Source organism: Anomalospiza imberbis, chromosome 1 (assembly GCF_031753505.1).
Source record: "Anomalospiza imberbis isolate Cuckoo-Finch-1a 21T00152 chromosome 1, ASM3175350v1, whole genome shotgun sequence".
In the NCBI taxonomy this organism is placed as follows: Eukaryota; Metazoa; Chordata; class Aves; order Passeriformes; family Viduidae; genus Anomalospiza; species Anomalospiza imberbis.
Genome location: NC_089681.1, coordinates 76,657,797 through 76,672,004, shown reverse-complemented (window position 1 = coordinate 76,672,004; position 14,208 = coordinate 76,657,797). Strand labels below are relative to the sequence as shown.

General features: G+C 39.1%; 1 protein-coding gene across 5 annotated transcripts in view; it reads left to right on the top strand.

Annotated features, from left to right (window-relative positions):
* CDH18 (cadherin 18) overlaps positions 1-14,208 on the top strand; it is a 527,119-nt gene that overhangs the window by 271,148 nt on the left and 241,763 nt on the right. For 2 of the 5 annotated variants that reach the window (XM_068197243.1, XM_068197227.1), the window contains exon 1: positions 13,751-14,049. The exons of the other annotated variants lie outside the window; for them this stretch is intronic. The gene's annotated coding sequence lies outside the window, so the exon portion shown is untranslated. Of the gene's footprint in view, positions 1-13,750; positions 14,050-14,208 lie in introns of those variants that run through there. 5 annotated transcript variants of the gene reach the window in all.

Here is a 14,208-nt window from a genome sequence, read left to right as displayed (position 1 = left end):
ACCAAAAGAACAGCAGTTCAGTTTCTCATGTTGGGACCACAGTCGTCCCCCCCCCCCCCCCCCCCCCATTTTCTCCTCCCCTGGGGCCGAGGGTTTCAAGAACAGAGATCTTCTTCCTAAAGACAGAGGGCACCATCACACCCTCCTCAATCCTTCTCTGTTCACTCCATTCCTGTGCTGGCAGTTGCTGAAGCAGGTCTCTTGGCTCACCATTGCATCCCCCTAAAAATGCAGTCTCTGTTGCAGGAGAAATTGGTTCAGTCTATGGCTGTACAAGAAAAGTCTAGCCAAGGCCACTCCATCATCTCCTCTCACCTAGGATTTTCTCTTCTAACATCTCAGGTCCCAGACTGTCTCTTTTCTCTTTCAAATTGAGGAGTAAAATGGAGTAATATTTCATATAGCTTTCATTTCCCAGGAAAGTGTTAAAAGTCTCGGACTCTCCAGACGGCTGAAATCTCAGCCCAGAGTGCCAAGTCCCACAGCTGGGCACCTTCCCCCTCTTGTCTTTCTCCTTTGCTGGTGTACTGCTGGCACAGTCTCCATCTATTTCACTCTCTCTCTGCAGGGAGGAACAAAGTCATCTCAGATTTTCTTCACCCTTCCATCCTGCCAGAGCCGGCCTGGTTCCAGTCCCTTCACACCCTGGGCCTAACTCTCCCAGGCAGCATGGCTTCCCCTCCCCCTCCCAGCCTGTGGCTGGGCAGGGGAGGTCTGCACTGCACTCTGACTGGAACCAAAGAGAAAGTTCTCCTGGGAGTTCTTGCTTTTAATCCCCGGTGTTCTCAGAGGCGTGTCCATGCCTTCAGTGGTCACTCCAAGTGCCAATAACCGAACCTGACCACTGAGTGGTTTGACCCAGACTTCCTGAGAAAATTTACTTCCCTGTCAAACCACAACAGGGGTGGTGGTAACTTTGGAGACAGGCAGCTTTGGGATAGAGGTGTGCATCAGTATAACATCTGTCATCTCACCATGGTTGCTGGTTCAACAGCAAGACATCTTTTTTCTCCCTTGATTAACACCTCATATGGGGATTATCAGCTACAAGGTGCCACCGAGATCCCTCCCTTGCAAGGATTTTAACAAAGCGTGGCTGCAATGTATCTACTCTACTCCACCCTCCATTTAATTTCCCTTAGCATGTCTTGTGGGGGGAAATCAGGCATGATGACTGCATCCCATCCAGGGATGCAACTGCATTTCACCCTAAGTTTCTGCCCTGTTATAACTCCTGTTAGAGTGCGAATATAACTTCTCAGTTTTCTCTAAGTCCCCCAGCTATTTTCCCAAATTCTGATACACTGAGAAAACATATGGTGGAAAAGGACAAAAAAAAAGAGAGGGTAATAATGAAGCCAAAGATACTATAGAAATAAGAATTTCACAACTGGAGGCTTTACAGTCTGTTTTGACTGCTTCTTAAATCAGAGGAAAGAAATAAACTGATTTCAGAATTTGTCTGAAGACAATCTCAATAGGAAAAAGCAAAAGTGCATTGTTGATTAGTGTGCATCTTTCATCTGGCAGCTATGAAACATGGTGGGGAGTGTCTTATATTTTGAGAATGTAATCATTGACACTGACTAAACATTATTATACTGGTAGTTATATCCAACTTATCAGGCAAGCCAGGAGTGTAATTGATGTAATCATTCCAGTTTTGTTCTTTAAAAGATTGTGAATGAAGAGCATTTTGTTTGCTTTGCCTCTAGAGCCTCTCACTCAAAACATCAGTTCAACATGCTAGTCTTCAAGAAAAGGCAATAGCTGAAAAGACAGACCAGTGCTTAAAGCATATTGAAACCTGCAATGTTAAAAAGACACTTTATCTACTTTAAGGTACGACGGAAATGTCTTCAGGAAATGTTTTGGGTTTACCTGAGAACTGCATGAGAAGAAAATTCCATGTACACAAAAATGGTGGTATCTGTGAGGCACTAATAAGATTTAAATCTCTAAAAATAATCACTCATGACTGCTTCTTGGTATTTCCTTGACATTATGAAATAGTATCTCTTTTACAAGTCAATTAACATTTTTTAGTCACAGTAGATTGACATGAGCTATCAAGTTAACAGTCCTAAATTTTGGCATATTATACATCAATAAACATCCCTTCTTGCTCATTCTTTTCATAGCTAGGTCTATTTGATTTTTTTTTTTGAAAACTCAGATCACATCAGCAATGAAGACATGGGATCCTATTTTGATAAACCATATAACATAGAAGACATTCAAAACCAGAACCAATTTCAGTATACATATGACTGACTTTCTTTCCATTGCAAAATACAACTAAGGTTTGTCTTAGGTATAGCTAAGAATAAAACCTGGTTTTCAGGAATTACTGTGAATTTTTGTTGAAAAACAAATAATATTTTAAAACTATTCAGTGGAGGTTTTTATTTGCAAATTTTCCTATTTATGTGTAATTATTATACAGGTATTACTTTACTTTAGTTGCATTTGTTTTAAATGCTTAAATGATGGCAGCTTTAGAAATAAAATAGTTATCTTACCTGTATCAGACACAAGTGTTTGGTTTCATCTAAAAAGTTTTTGCATTATATATCATTGGTTTTGTTTGGGGGAAGAGTATAGTGAAAGAAATGACACATTTTTTTAAAAAAAATCCCTTTTCCTAGTTCTTGTCAAAGTTCTACCAAGGCTTTTTAAGTTGACTGTAGACTTTTTTATTTTGTTCATTTATATGAATGCTTCTCCCTGCTATCAGAAGTTTAAAGCTATCATTACTATCAGTTTTGGAGCTGGATTTTGCTGGTCTGAAAGCCAGATCGTTTTGCCTTCTGATGTGTTCTCCATTCCAGAGCTATCCCCAGGGCTTGCTCATCCTTTAAAGATGCTAAGGGCAGAGTGTTTCCCTGTTCTGTTGTACTTCTGAACTCACTGAGTAAATCTAACTCAGCAGGAGGTTTTAAAGAGTTGATATCTGCGGCATTCCGTTGTTTCCTCCCAGCCCCTGGGCAGCTCTGGTGCCTGGAGCAGCACTGCATCTCTCTGGGACACGGGTTCGCCACTCATTCTCGGTCGCGCCTCTGTTCCACGGTCCAGGCAGGGCTGGCCATGGTTTCTACCACCGCCGAGCGAGGGACATTGGCAAAGAGGCGAAGGAATGTCCAATTCACCCACGAGGGAGGCTGAAAGTCTTTAATGGCCGTGGAGAGCTGCAGCGGAGAGGTCGCAACCCACCTTCAGTGACCGCATGGGGGAAAATGGCCCCAAGTTTTGGGAGGCATGGGGTTTTATCAGGGGCGGGGCAAGGAGAGCAGAAGCCCTCCCGCCCAATGAGGACAAGTGCCGTGGCGATGACAAGCACCACGGCGACCAATGGGGACGTGGCAGGGGCGGACCCCGGGCTCTGGGGCAAATGGGGTTGCGGGATCGGGATGACACCAAAATCTCCAGACGGGATGAGGAGTGGTTACAGGAGTGGCGGGCTGAAGTGGACCCGGAGCAGACTACCACAGTGGGGGAGAAACATGGGGGGTGCACGGGGGTACACAGAACTCGGCTAGCTAACACAGATTAGAACCCCTAATCTACACCCAAACCCGGGATGCCACAGATTTCCATTGTAAAAAATGAGGAACAAATCCTACTCATGGGAAGTAGAAGTGTGACCAGGTTAAAAAAAGAGAAAATAAAAAATAGAAGTAAATTTCTGTGTATCAATTATTATCTTGCAAGTATAAGCCCTTGACATGGGCTATAGGTATTCAAGCATTCCCTTGTGTGTATACCCCTGGGTTGGCTTGTGGTGGTTGGTGTAATGCATGCAGGGCCAGCAGTTTTTGTGATTGCTGTGTGCCTTGCTGCCCTCAGGTGTGTAGTTCCCCACGGGATCACATCAGTGCAGATGGCTGATGCACTTCGTGCATCATCTGGTTTTCCCCTCTAGGCATGGAAAAGGTTTTGGGCAACCTTGAAAGGCAGCTGCTCTCAAGGAGTGTTTCTGCTTCTGGATCCTTCTTCTTTCCCCTTAGTAATATAAGGACTTCAGAGGAAGTTCTACACTTTCCAGGCAGAAAAATCTGAGTTGTCCCGTGACAAGTTTTGAAAATGTATGTTCTGTAACAGGCTCTTTGAACTTAGGTTTCCATAAGAATAACAAAAGCACATTAATAACTAACATTAGATTACAAGTGTTTTGTCTTCCAACTTTGGTGATACTTATGAATCCTTTTATGGTAGATAGGCTTAAAAAACCACTACAGCAGAAACAAATTAAAAAGACATTATTAATTAAAAGGCATATTAAAGGCCTTAGGTCTTGGACATGGAAATAAAACTTTAAATTGAATAATGTCTGTGTTGGAATTTAATAATGTCTGTTTATTAATACTGATATTGCATTGAGACAAAAAAGAACAGTGCTGGAGATCGATTTTTGCCTATTCATTTAGGTTATAGTTATGTACTGATTCCATTAAATGCCACTGATAAAAATATTTGTAGATGTGGTGCAACACAGTATGTAAGGTCAAAATCAAATTAATAATAAGTAAAATTAATATTACCTAGTATAAGCTTAAAACATCTGAACACACATTAGTCCACATACTGTAACTGTTAAAACACAGTCAGTGAAATGTTACATGCATAAATTTATGCATAGTGTACACTGAGTTTTCATTTACAACAATAAAGCTCCACTTCTATTGAGTCATTCAGAAGAATTAGAAAGGATCAGTGATCTATAGCCCTATATAAAAAGGACTAGAAAGAGACAGATAAATAAACTTTAAGCTTTGAAAAATGTGTTAAATATTTTTATCTTAAAAAGTCATTGAAGGAACAGCTGGTTAACTCTTCCTTATCAATTATAATTTTAAATAGTGTTATGGGTTTAGATTACGCTTTTCTGTTGCACTAAAAATGAATATTTTAAAACTACTAGTTTTCTTACTGCGCAGTCTGTTATTTGCATTGGTACAGGTAAGTCTAGCCCTTTTAGTAATACATAAACATTTCTGCTTTTTTTTTTTTTTCTCATTGCAGATCCTATAAATATTAGTATTTGACTTGCTGGTCTTTAGCACAGCCAACTGAGAATAGAATTTCTTACCACATTGAGAAATGAGACTGGCTGGTTCATTGGGTGGCTGGCATGCAAAGATATTATAGGTGAATAACATGCAAAATACTTTTGCTATTGTCAGTATAGGAAAGGAAAAAGGAAGTACTGGTCTGTTTTTAAAATATCTAGCTTAGTTTTGCAGTTTCAAAGAAACTTCCAATGCAGTTTCATCTGTCAACTTGCATATTATCCTATTGTTCATGTTAAACAGTGTCTAGACCAATGTTGACTCTTGATACATGTGATTCTGAGAGTCTTGCAGTTCAGCCAGACTTTCACTACTATATGTTATATGCAACCAATAAAGTCCTTAGTATGACTATGGGGATATTGGGAGAGAATGTGTCACAATCTTTACTCAGGTTGAAGGAAGGTGTTTGTCCTGCTGTCTACATCCACTTATTTCATCAGAGAGGACAAGTTCATCAGAAAACATTTTCTCTTGGTAAATCCATACTTGCCAGTCCAACTCAGGCTGCTGTCCTGAAAAGCTTTTTGGGGATGACTTGCTCTATAAATTATATAGGGATGCAAGTAAGGTTGACCAGCCTTGTGGTTCTGTGGATTTTCCTTGTTACTGTTTTTGGAAGATGGACATAGTTTGCCATTTTTCAGTTGCTGAAGAATTTCTGTTTGTTTATTAGATAGCAATGTGCACTTGCAGCCCAGACAGCCAACTGCATCCTGAACTGCATCAAAGGAAACATGACAAGCAGGTTTAGGAAGGTGTTTCTCCCCCTCTACTCTGCCCTTATGAGATCCTGCCTGGAATACTGAGTCCATCTCTGGGTACACCAGCATAATAAGGACATGGGCTTGTTGTAGTGAGTCCAGAGGAGGGAAATGAAGATGATCAAAGGGCTGAAACACCTCCTCTGTGAAAACAGGCTGAGAGAGTTGTGGTTGTTCAGCCAAGAGAAGAGGAGTCTCTGGAGAGATTTTACTGTAATCTTCCACTATGCAAAGATGCCTACAAATTATTACAAGGGCATGTAGTACGAAGACAAGGGGCAATGTCTTTAAGAGAAAAGATGGTAGATTTAGATTGGATTTTTTTCTTCTCTGGGAGGGCAATGAGACACTGGCATAAGTTCCTCAGAGAAGTTGTGGATGCCCACTGCTGGGAGTGTTCAAGTCCATCTTGGATGGTGCTTTGAGGAGCATGATCTAGCAGGTGTGCCTGCCCATGGCAGGGGGGTTTAAACTAGATGACATTTAAAGGTTTCTTCCAACCCAAACCTTTCAGTTATTCGGTAACAGGGAGTATCTCCCCACTGATGACAGTCACTCCACTCAACACTGCTGGATGTATCCTGTCCCATTTTGTATATCTCCTCTTTACTTACACACCTCTAAAATGACTGAAAGAATGAGGCATTTTATCAGTACATGGATTAAAAACTCCCGAAAGCCAGTAAATCAAGTTACCAAATACAGAAAAGAATAATTACAAAGAATTACAAGAAATACAAGAAATACAGAAATAAAGAAAAGAAGAATTACATTAGAATAGAAGAATACCAAGAGAAGTGGCTGATAATTCAGTTCTTCAGTTTCTTAAAGCAAAATTAGAACATTCCTGGACTATATGCATCAATCAAACCTCAGTTGTTAGCCTTACCACCAGAGAAAGTGAGTGGAGTCTTTTGTCTTGTCTTGCATGTGACTACCTACTTAATGGTTCCTTCTTGGCAAGAATCTATAGAATTGCCATTGCAATCATTTCCTCGAGGGGAGCCACTCTCCAGGAGCTTTGATTTAATGGTAGAAAGCATCAGAAGAATAAAACAATGACAACAGCTTACTGAATGCTATACCAAAACAGAATTGATGAATTTTACTTCTTGAAAAACTTTTTTTTTTTCATTTTGGAAGATATGGGATCAGAACCAAAGTATTTTAGCAAGCATTTTTAAGGGAATAACACTTTATATGATGTGCCTTTCCTACACCTTTAGTGAACAGATGGGTAGTAATCGGTTATGAGTGCAGTTGGAGCACTAAAGAAAATGTTGTCATTTTTTCTCCTGCTAGCCATTTATCTATTTAATTCTTTGACAGAACAGAGGAAATGTAACTAAATGTTCTGTTTTAATTAAAATGAAAGTAAATTTATTAATCAGGGAAACTCTGTGTTCTGTTTATGCTTGGGGAACAGAACAAACATATGTCTCCGCTTCATTGTTTGTCACCATCTAACACAAGGTTATTTCTTGTTGCTTATTTGGCCTATTAAACAGATCATACTAGTCATAAACTTGATTTTTCTTAATTCTAACTAATTACAATGGGCACTAATAAGTAAATGGCAACAGAAAAGCACATCTTGAGAAGCATTCCAGTAGATGGTGGTTCTATTAAATAAATGTCAGCCAGGACATTGCTTACATGGAAGCATGTAGTTGGCTTGTGGAACTGCAGTACTTCTTTACATAAAAATAAAGAGAGTAAGAATCAAATTGTTTCTTGACTCTCATTTCCATTTCTTCAGTTGTCTTATTGCCTGGCTAGAGGAATGAAACAGAGGGGAAGCAGGGAAGGGCTTTTACTTTGGTAATACCAGAGACTTAACCCCACTAGAATTTTTAAACTTTCAATAAAATCTTATGATCTACCACTTGTGCTAAGCACACTGGAGGGGGATAGACACACAAGGCTAGGCACCGCAGAATAGGAAGGATGCTGTACCTACACATTAGCCTTTATGGGGAGGAATCCCCATCAGACACAGTGCTGAAGGGTGCTGGACAGCATTATATGGCTTTTAACCTTATTTTCTCATTTGACACTTCTAAATAAAAATATTGTCAATCTAAGCTTTCAGAATTTGGAAGAGACCAGGAAGTTTATCCTTTGTTTCAATTCTGCTGTTTCTTCTTCTTTCAGAAACATAGATGAATTCTTTTTCCTACTCTAATTAGAAATTAGATTAATCCAGTTAAGAGAACCACTGGGATTAGACATTACCTGATTTTACAGCCCTGCACTAAACACTGTTGTCTCGCAAATTAAAAGTCATTCAACAACTAGGAGCTCTACTACAAAGCACAGCAAATTTCAAAATTCAACTTTGGTCCTATGTTAGTGCTCAATATATTTACAAAACATGGCTACTAAAATATAGTGCAAATTTTTCCCCTTGTGACAAAGAAGAACAACCGAATCCTCGGCTGCATTAGAAAAGCATTACCAGCAGCTTAAGGGAAGTTGTCCATTGCCTCAGTCCTGGTGAGACCATTTGGAGTGCTGAGTCCCGTTCTTAACTCCTCAGTACCCAACTCATGAGCATGTACTAGAGCAAGTGCAGCAAACAGTCGTGTACCTCATTCATGGATAAGAATATCCACCATCAGGTGAAGCAGAGAGCTAGTGCTGTTTGGACAGGAGACAAGAAGGATCTGAGGAGGTCTTACCAAAATGTAAAAAGTACCTGATGAAGCAGGAGAGGTAAGGAAGAGGAAACCAGACTGTTCTCAGTGGTGCTCACTGACTGGGCGTGAAACTATTAGCATATATTGCTGTGTTTAAGTATTTTGTTGGTCATACACCTTTTTCAAAAGAGCAAAATGATATCTGTACACATTTTCATACTGGAAGAAGTGCTAAAAACAAAGGACTGGAAAAACATACAGCTATAGTACAGGGAGTATAGGATACAGTACAGAAGGACTGCTAAGTTTCAGTGAAGATTCTGTATCAAAAATTACCCATTTTTTCCTTCACATATCTTCAGCATCATCCAGCATTGTGGTTTCAATGGAAAGAATATTCCAATTTCAGTAGAAGTTGCATCATCATCTTGTTACATTTTACATTTCCTCTTTTTTTGATCTGCCTCTAGCATACTGTGTGCTGAGTCTAAGAGAAGCAATTTCTTTATCTTAGTAAAGATAAAAAATACATAATATGCCCCAGAAATAATGTCCTTTTGGATGATATTATGAAAATCTGTCTTAATATTGTCCCAGGAGCTTTTGCTTGTTAGTATTTTCCTACTGCTAAGCAATAATTTATTAAAGCTCTAGTTACAGTGGGAGAGAAGGTTGTATCTCACTACCAGCTGTAAGAGCCAAACTCCACCAAATATAATGTTCATAATTTGAAATAGGACATATTTGTATCTGATGTTTTATATAGAGTATCTGAATAACCATTCACAACAATTCAGAGAGAACCTTGACTTGTGAGGAATTAATACCAGTCTGTGTATGGAAAAGGTTTATTTTTGACTACATTAATTTCAAAACCATCAAGATAATTTCATTGACATATTTCAACTTACAAAAATGCCACCCATTACACATGAACATTATACAGTTACCGGAATGTATCCCATTTTACACTGGTCAGTGCATGATCTACAATTACACGGTTGAATTAGTTTCCCAGGAAACACCCCAATTAAGCAAGTTTCTTGATTGAATGGTGTCTGTTATAAACATTAGTGTGAAATTCCACAGGATGGGCAGAAAGATCTACTAATGTCTAAGTTCATTACTTCACTGCCTTCATCTGAGTCTTTTTTCTTGTCTGTTTCCATGCAGAGACTGAGAGATTGATGCACCATGCCATTCTTTTTTGGCCCTTTATATTTTCTTCTATCTTCCCTGCATTCAGAAAGGGACTGATTAGCTCAGAGTTTTATGGTAACAGGTAGCAAAATGCCAGGCATTATGTTGTTTTCTCCAAGTCCCGTCAGTATATTTTGCCTGCTGTTTCATGGAATACTAAAGGCAAGTGACTATATTATCACAAGTTTTTGTGACTGGCAACTGTTATTGGCATCATATATCTAGGAACAGCTGTTGTTGTTTTATTAGAAAATACTCCAGTGATGCTTAGTGTAGAAGGAGCCAAGGCAGAATCAGCAGTGCCATTCCCTCTGCAATTAGTATAGTGTAGAATTTGCTAACCTGTATTAAAAATTTACTTTTTCCAATGAACTATTTAAATTTCTAGAGGAAATGCATGCCTTACAGAATATTCAGAGAGATCATATGCAAAATAAGTTGTCTTAATCCTATTTCCTCTGAATATTGTGCACATTACCAAATCAAAAATAAAAATATGGAGGCATGATATGAGAAACCTCCAGAGAGTCTTCATTAGAAACATGAAAATAACGCAGTTTTATGTTCATTTACTAGACAAGTTAAAAATTTCTGTCCCACTGTTATGTATCAGAATATGAAAATTTTTACTGCCATGATCTATTTTGGTATGTTTTTTTGTTAGTGATCTAGAGATAGAAATATAACAATATTGTTACAATGTAACAATTTGATGTCAAAATTATTTTTGCATTTTTATATTTTACTACATTTAGGTCCTCTTCGAAATTGAAATAGCAGTACTGTGGTGAGTCAATTATGTCTCATTGTGATGCATCATCAAACTATATACATTATTTTTATATTCAACTTGACATATTATGCTTTTTAACTCGAGGCCCAATTGTTAATTCCACTTAGTGATATATTTTTGGATTACCATTTCTAAAGAACTGTCATTTGTAAACCATATACAAACTTTCAAGAAAATTAATTTCTACATAAATTAGTAGTTGTAAGAATATTTAATAATATCTCATCAAATAAAAATGTTCATCTACTAAGACAAGAAACAGATACTGGTGGGGAGTGTCAAATATGTTCTCAGACATATGGCTGGGACCAGTTCCTATGCGCTGCAGCTGAGAAGAAAAATAATGATTAGTGAATGTGAAATTTGTGGCAGGAAATGGTAGAATCCTTTGTTTTCACTCTGTTAAATCTAGGAAAAAGGTTTATAATTTTTTGCAGACTGAGAAGTTGCTGCTGGAGGTAGAGGTTACTATTTTATTCCCTGGTGCTTTTGAATGAGAACATGAAAATTCCCAGTGCAATTGCTCTCAGTGTGTGAGCAGAGGTCCCTGGCAATGACTGAGCAAATTTTCTTTGGCCACAGCTATTAGAGTACACATGTTTAAGAAAGAGTTGGAATTAAACTTGGCAACATCCTTATCCCAATATGGTATTAGCCATTCCTCATCTATCTCTCTTGTGTACAGGAACATTGAAATCTATAAATGAACTGGAATTTTCATTACTTTTTGAATAAATGAACCACTTAGTGTTTTTTCTAATTGGTTGACTGTTAGCTGGATGATTAGTTCTCTAGCAGTTACCTGCAAGACAATCAATTCATGTTTAGCATATTAAACACCTCCAAAGAGAGACTGATTTTGTGAGCATATTCTATAACTTATTAACTGGAGTAGCAAACAATATTTTTTTTTAATCTGCAGAAACTAGTTTACTTTTGGTACAGCTATATATTTCCTACACAACTAGTCTATGTCCTTTCCAGTACTGCTTTTAAACATAGGAAGTCCACAAGTTAGAAGGGGCAAAAAGAGCCCCTTCTTTTTTTCTACCCCTGTAACCATTGTCACAAGCTCTTGAGTCTAGGAACAGAATTTATTGAATGTGATTGACGAAGTTCTGTATTTTAATATACTGCTAGAATTGTGTAAGTTTGCTGGATTCCTTATGCAAGACCCATGCATACAATGACGTCAAGGGTTATATCCAAATTTCCCTGGAATTCCTGTGGGAGTATTGCTGCAGTCCCAGACAGTAATTTCATTTTGAGGTTCTTTTCACCAGACTTTTTTTTCCCCATGACAAAATCAAATTTTTTTAGCATTCAAACTGATGAAAGGATTGACCTAACATCTGTAACACCAAATCTCAGTATTTAGTCTTAAAATGTAGGCTTAAAAGGAATGTCAGAGTTCATTGAGGCTAGTTTTTTCAAACTGTCAGCTTTTTCCTTGAAATGGCATAATTTTGAATTCTTAAGAAAACTTTCATCATTGTATATCAAATTAGTCTGCAATAGTGAATATAATATCTTTAAACAGATACTCTTTACTCCTGCCTCTATGAAGTCAAATATATCAATACAAATGCATGTGCATGTATTTATTTTATATATATATAAATATATATATTCTTTATATATATATTCTTTATATATATATAAAGAAAGAATTCCAGATTTTTACCTTCTAAATGCTTTTCTGAAGCATCAAGACTTCCCTCTGCTTGTCAAACATCTCATTGCAGAAACAAATGATTTGATGACATGTTCTGAGTATCTGGTGAATATTCATAATTTTATTTTATTCACTGGAAATTACTGAGAAAATACCTTAAAATAAAATGTTTTGTTTCCAGCCATATCCCTGGGTTGTTACACCTAAGCAGCATTTTATCCAAGGGTAGGTAGGCTGAAAGGTAACCCTGTTTTTATCCCTTTCACTTTATGCACTGAGGTGGGAATCTTTGGAGGATGGTTTGACATGATTCGTTTTCATGTTATATTGTCTGGAGTTTAAGAGAACGAAAGGAAATTTGTCTTTTCACTCCTTTTTTCCCTCCTTTTTTCCCCTCCCTGTTACTAATACAACTACTTCCCTGTCAAAGAGATTAAAAATTTGCTTCTGCCATAGTGCAGTAAAATAGTGAAAGCATCTGGATAGAAGCAGCCCATCCCCCAGATCATGAGATCTGTCTGAATCTGGAGCTATACACAACCTAACAGAAGCTGCATGAGAGAGAACACTCTGAAGACTGTGTATTAAAGCATTGATTCATATGTGCTGCAGCTGCAAGCCAGAGGACGTATAAATAGCAAATTGAAACAGCTTCCATTTCATTCCCTCCAAGAGCTTACATCCCCCAAATTCAAACAACTAGCTGCTTCTTGCCTTCAATTCCCTATCCTGCTAGCAAAATAATTTTTAATGTATATTGCTGAGCAGCTCAGAGTGATTTTGTTTGAAAAGTTCTCAAAATCCAGCAGTCCAAGTGATCTCAGGGAGTAGTGTTGCTCTTTCCATCTAATCTGGTGTAACAGTTTCCCTTCCAGTTATGTTAAATTGTAGAATTACTCTTTTCAGCTCTGATTTTCAAATCTAGATCATTTTTACATGGGGTACCTATCATTTATACTTCAGATGCTGTTTCTGACCCATAATACATTAAAAAAAAAAAAAAAAAAAAAAAAAAAAAAGCAGTAGCTTTCTTTTCTTTCATCGTGTTGTTTCCTGCTGGAGCTTTGGGACTCAAGCACGCTCTGGTTTCATGGCTCACTCCAGGGTACATGTCCTGCTGGCTGGAAGCAAGGCTCCTTTGCACCAGCAGGGAATGTGCCAGGGCTTTCACTTATATGTTAATTACATTTTTACTATGCTGCTTTAGCAGGTTGAGTAAGCAGAGTCTGACACGGTTGCCCCATTCCTGAAACCCTGAATCAGGAGAATGCCATTAATCTTAATTCCAAATAAGGTGTGTTTGGAGTAAAGATGTTATACAAGGTCCAGATTTTTGAATTACTTTTACATCAACCAGCCTGCCTTGATCCAGACCAGCCTGAAAGGGCACAAATTATCCACCAGCTTACAGTCACTGGTGTAGTGTTATGAATATAGGGGTGTCAGAGGACAGGAAATCTTTAAAGGAGTGGGACTGATCTGGTAGGGGACGGGTTGCTAATGTGATACCTCCTGTGCCCCACCAGGATTGGAAGGAGGCATTAAAGGGCATCAGTCAGTCTGAATCTTACAGCCGGACCGTGTGGATGGCTGATGAACGAGCCAGCAGTGGAATGTTTAGCAGGCTGTGACGACTTTGCACAGAAATTAGGGAAATTTATCGCCGGCTTGCCACAGCAGTACCGTACTGCCCGCTTTCGGTAGTGTGTCCCTTCTGTGCACTCCCGCCCCGCTCGGCAGCCCAGCCCTCCCGGCTCCCGGCCCCCCTTCCCGGCACCGAATTTAGGGGCTCGCTGTCACCAAGCTGGAGCCGTCCTTCTTCTGCACCTCAAGCACGAACAGGGCTTCGCAGACGCCGCGCAGTTACCGGACAAAGATATCCCTGTGCCAGAACACACCAGTTATATTGGTACGGGAGGACGGACGGACGGATGGTCGGACGGACGGATGGATGGATGGATGGATGGATGGATGGATCGGTATGTAGATGGATGAATCGCGCATCTGTCCGAGGGCCGGGGCTAGCCCGGGTCTGCCATTGCGCGCAGGAAGGAGGCTGCTTGCATCC